Genomic DNA, 6000 nt, shown 5'->3' with positions numbered 1-6000 from the left:
AGAAGTTACATACACTCACCAAAATAAGAGCCAGTCAGTGACGAGGTATCCAATTATAAATGAGAACTGAACAAAAATGCATTAGAATGATACTTCCTGTGAAAAAAATGTGACCGTGTATCATACAGGAAAACACACACACACATTCAGTGTAATTCTGTCTTTAATCTTATCATTTGATATAAATGGAAATAATTAAACATGTGAGTGTCCTTCCGCTTGACGACAAAGCGGCACTCGGAAAGAAATAGCTCTTCCTCTGTGACTTTTCATAGTCCAGTGTTTGCCAGTGATGGAATTTTACTGGAGAGTTTGCCTTGTGTTGGACAGCCCAGCCCTCATACATACGAGTGAATGGCAGATGGAAGGACTTAAGATTTGCCTTCTTTTCAGCGTCCAGTCTTTTGTTGCATCATGTCTCTTTGTTTGACTGAATGTGTCCTCATTAAGCCCAGTGCATAAAGACTGGAGGAACCCTTGACTCTTTGCAGTTCACTGTATGACTTCTTGTCACTGTGGCAAGACAGACTGAACACACACACACACACACACACACACACACACACACACATAGAGCACAAATGGTTTTGGCATTCTCACAGGATAACATAGATTTGGAGATGGTGTTAAAATTGCAACAAAGAAAGGTGGCAGTAAAGACAGGCAAAAAAGGCAAAAAAGAAGTCAGTCTCAAGTTGTTGTTTTTTTGACCCCCAACTGGGAAATGAAGAGAAAACAAGACAGCAGCCTTGGTCCTCATCAAGGAACCCATGTAGCCTTTCTCTTTCGTAGAAATGGACTGAAAACATATTTGAAGGAAAATCATTATGACAGTTTATACATTTATACAGTTAATATCAACAAACCATTACTGACTTCTCTTTTAACAAATATTAAAAAATAGTAGCTTGGCCTGTAGGTTTTGAAAACTGTGTCAATACCCCCATAACAACCACCACGTCTTTCAGTTTATTTATTTATTTTGCCTCTTATTTAATCCTCAAGGTTTTTCTTCCAGCTTCTCTGTACTGCTGAACATCAGGTGAGGATTCAGTCTCAGCAGTGCAAAGCTTTACCTGACAATCACCACTGCCCCCTGCTGGGGAATGGTGATCGTCAGGTGACTCCTGTCCACAATGAAGTTTTTTTCTTTTCTTTTTTGTTCCATATTATTCAACACATTCACTTACAGAAACTGCGACCGACTAATGAGGGATTTAAAGGAAGGCTGCACTGACCTTGTGTCATAGTCAGTTTATTTACAAGCCAGGTGTGGCTCACATAAAGGAGGGCTACAGCCGGCACAGCTGCAGTAAAATATATGCTTTTAAATGCTGCAAATCCCATTGTGTTTTGCGGTTGAGAAGGAATGCGAACAGCGCTGGTAAGCCAATTCATGCTTTGTTGAAATAAGATGTGATGTCAGGTTATGTGTTTGCTGATAAGTGCAGAGACGTTACATCAAAATGTCTGCTTTCACAATAGAGCTTGACCCGAATTTCCCACCTTTTACAAAGAGTGAAAGAAGGACACGTGTTGAAGGCACTCTGAAGTAACAACGTCTGTGATGAAATATGCAGTTTTGACACAAGTGCAAGACTTTGCAAAGTCTAATATAGGGCTGACAAGAACTTATTCTCTGGAGACCAACCTTGTCTGAAGCAGTCAGGGTCAACATCACCCAAGAAGTTTGTTTAAGCACAGGCAACCATGGTAACACACCTTAGAAATAGCAATGGTTTACGAAGGAGAGGGAAGCTACAGAGCCAAATCTGTCACAGGCGTGCAGATGCAGCTTTTCAAAGCCCACATTCATTGTTTTGGTTTTTGCAGCTACCTTCAGTTTTGAAGCAGCAAAAATCCCTTTGGTGGTGCCAAGAACTAGCTGGTGAACATAATTTAACCTTAAAGCATTTACAAAGCCACAATAGTCCACCAGAGCTGGTATTGTTTCCCCCTCTTGATTCTGTTGGTCTATATGTGTATATCATCATGACGAAATGTGGTCACGGATATGCCGACTGTGCCAGGAACTACCACAAAGGCTGTTTTGATGACTTTGTCAGGTGTTTATAGGTCTGTGGACAGAGTTTTTAAAGCCATGCAATCACTGAAGATACAATCAAGCGCTTTACAGACAGACGAGTGTTTGATATCGAAATGAAGACCGACTTCTAAGATTGGCAACGCGGTTGGTATGTTACCATCACAAGAATGTCTCTGGTTCTTCTAAGGCAATGTTTCTTAGATTGTGAGGCAAGATACTCTGCAAGGGGTACAGAGGCACTGTCGCAAGGAGGTGAATAACCAGGGGAAATATAGAGGGAAACTACACTCCAAAAAAATATTCTATGCACTCATAAATATGAACCAATAATAATGAGTAAAATGCAACTGAAATACATAAAATATATACATTTTATTTGTTGAAATACGTAATCATGAAGCAATCATGGTATAAAAGTAACTTTGACCATTTGACCAGATTCCATTGAATGCAATGTTTTACACTGTACAATATAGTACATAGAAAATTTACATTTGATTATATTACTTAAAATATTTTTCTTTCAGGAACTAGAAGGTTTTCCATTTGGGTGTTCATAGTTGGTGAAAAATCCATGAAAAAGGGTGTAACTTAACCAGACTCTACCCCCTGATGCTTAGATGGGTCACTATTGCCAGAGTCAGCTTCAGCCAAGGAGTTTGTTTAAGCAAAGGCGCCATGGCAACTCATCTTAGAAATGACAATGGTTTATAAAGCAAAGGAAAGCTATCGGGCCAAAGCTATCACAGGTTTGGGATGTGTATGTTAACAGGTTTACAATCATTGGTCTAATAATAATAATAATGGATTGGATTTATATAGCGCTTTTCAAGGCACCCAAAGCACTTTACAATGCCATTATTCATTCACGCTCACATTCATACACTGGTGGAGGCAAGCTACGGTTGTAGCCACAGCTGCCCTGGGGCAGACTGACAGAGGCGAGGCTGCCATATCGCGCCATCGGCCCCTCTGGCCAACACCAGTAGGCGGCAGGGTAAAGTGTCTTGCCCAAGGACACAACGACCAGGACAGAAAAGCCGGAGATCGAACCGGCGACCTTCCGGTTACAGGTGCGCTTCCCAACCCCCCTGAGCCACGGTCGCCCTCTAATGAGCTGCTAGAGGCTAAAACAGCATAAAAAGAACATTGAGTTTGATCTATGTTCACAGTGTGGGCACAAACATGGCTTCAAATGCAAATGCTCTTCCCTCCAAGTCTGATTGATGTGCAAATATGTCACTAAATGTTTGCTTCTAATGCCATACCAACTTTATGAGAAAAAAAAGTATATGATGAAGGCAAAGCTAAATACTCCAGCAAACTAATGAAAGGAAATTTGGATGCACATGCTTACCTCATTTGTTACGTGACAACGTGTGGACAACCTTCTTAGCAAAAACATCTTAAGTCGATTGGAAACCATGCGAGAATGCCGCTGCAGGTGTCATAGCAACAGACACTAGTAGGAGGAAGTTAAAGGCAGCGACAGCCATGGTGGGAATCCAATTTGGGCAGTGCTGCACAAATCAGCACAGCATGAGATGACCCCATATCACATTAGAACATCCTTCAGAGGTTCAATAAATCACTGGTTTACTTTTTTGTTGTTGTTCTTGCTCCTACAGGTGTAAAATCCTGCTTTTATTCAAAACAAATGGTGTAACAGCAATTCCAGGGCTGGGCTCTGTTTAATGTTGGGCATCGATCCTGGTGGAAAATACGTTTGTTGTTTCTTTATTCTACTAATCCTTCTCCCCATTCTCTTAACTGACTTTCTTATTATTAGCCACCGTGGGCGAACCCTTTAAAAAGTCAAACGCATCTTATCCAGAGAAAACTTGGCTTCAGGAGGTGCAGGACCAGTTCTAAACTAAAACAAAAACTCTGCAGCCCAGCAGGAAGATGAATGCAAAGGAGGAGAGTGCCGAAACTGTTTTTAAACAGTTCAAGAGGATCCCTAAGGAGCCGAGGAGCTGGGGTAACACCGGCATTGCAAAATGCATCAAAAGCCAAGAAGACCACAGGTTTTTCATAGAGTGTGTATGCTCGAATGAGAAAGACAGATGCACACTCAAGCGTGTGATCGTGCTTGAGCGTGCATGTGTATTTATGGATAGTTTGACTATGTGTGTGTGAGAGAGAGGGGGATAGAAGCCAGCTCTTGCATTTGGCCAAGTGTCAGAAAAACAGGGAAAAAGAGCCTCTTCAAAGAGCGTGGAATTTGTTGAAGAAGCTAGTGCTGTTTAGCACGTACACCCGAATAAGCATGGGGGGGGGGGTAGTGAATGAGAGGTTTTCGATTTGAGGACGTAACGTGATTGAGAGGGGGTGGTTGATGCTTGGGCAGAGATTCATGTAACTTGCACGAAACCTTTACCCAGCATCAGAAAGAAACCAATCCAGTCTTTGATCTCCGCTCCTTAGTTGATAAAGCCTATATTTCTGTTTCCAGTTGTCTGCTCTAGTTGCTTTCTTTTCTCTTTACCTTATTTTACAGCCGCGGAGACCTTACCAAACTCATTTCCTCGAAACGGTCTAATTGTGTTCAGTTGACTTCCTTGGATGCAACAGGCCTTACAAGTTAATCATCCAGGAAAGCCTCTTAGTGACAGCTATGCCTTAATTGCATACCAGACTGAGCCCATCAATTTGGATGCAGCAAATCCAAAATCCACAAATTCCATCTGCATGGGAATGAGGTATTCTGTCAAAACCCTTTGGTTCTCACTGAGAGAAATATACACAGAGCAGTATGAAACATGAGAAAGCCTTACTGGTCAGATTTGTATTAAAGGTGCCACCTCAAATTCTACTGTTCAGATCCCACGGTATTGCTAATATGACCCTCTTTGAGGTCTCCTTTTGTTTAGACTCTTCAGCAGAAGCTATCACCAGGGGCCTTCCAGCATTAAAAGCAAAACAAACAGTCCAGTGTGACAGTAAAAGGGGAATGCATCGGACCGGGTTGGATTTATTTTTGCGAGAAGTGCCGTACCCGCTCTTCCTCATTCCGGTTTCATCTCGTTTGCTTATTCCATGCTGTGTTTTAGCAGTTTATCCAGGAAAGCTGGGCTGAAAACACTAACCTTTTCCACACAGCAATAACTTCCCACCATGACATCGAACCAACATTGCTTCAGGGTCCCTAAGCGCTTGCTGTGAAAATGTCAGACAAGCTCTTTTCATGTGAGGGAAATCCTATCTGATTTACTCTCCCCCTTCTTCCTCAGCTAAGGCGCCTATTTGTACAGGGCCATGTTTCATTTGAATATCAAAGCCGGTGAGGAGCTGGTCAGACACTTTAAATGACATTTTTTGGGCTTCTCTTGAGGAATGTGATTGCTTAAGTGCTCTCGACGGAGGGACCTGATCACGGACACAATGCATCCTTTGTGCCGTCAGTGTGACCGTAATCTCTATTTATCTACACTCTGAGCTCTGTGGACGAGATGAGCACAGAAGTCTATTTGCATCCCAGAGTGCGGCTTTTTTAGGCCTCACAGTTTAGATGGCATTTGAGAAATTGTTCACATTTTTGTCCGTGAAGCCGTGGCGCCACGATGGCGTAGATGCTTCCGACATGACCTACTTGTCTTCACCATGCTTCATTCACCATTGATCACAAACCCAACTGTTGAGGAAATGCACAAGAGAGGCCCTGCTGAGATTTCTATTACACTTCAAACTTGCTTATATTCAGCGCTAGATTCTCCCAAAGTCTAACAAACATGCCAAATTCATTAGCTTCTCATAAAACATTTACAGGGCTTACGTCTTCTGTGCCTTGTTGTGTGATTTGTGTGTGTGTGTGTGTGTGTGTGTGTGTGTGTGTGTGTGTGTGTGTGTGTGTGTGTGTGTGTGTGTGTGTGTGTGTGTGTGTGTGTGTGTGTGTGTGTGTGTGTGTATGGGTGACTGCACCTGCTTTGAATATGCAAAGAAAAAGGAAGACA

This window comes from Oreochromis aureus, linkage group 15, assembly GCF_013358895.1.
Source record: "Oreochromis aureus strain Israel breed Guangdong linkage group 15, ZZ_aureus, whole genome shotgun sequence".
NCBI lineage: Eukaryota > Metazoa > Chordata > Actinopteri > Cichliformes > Cichlidae > Oreochromis > Oreochromis aureus.
Note: the sequence above shows the minus strand (reverse complement) of the source record.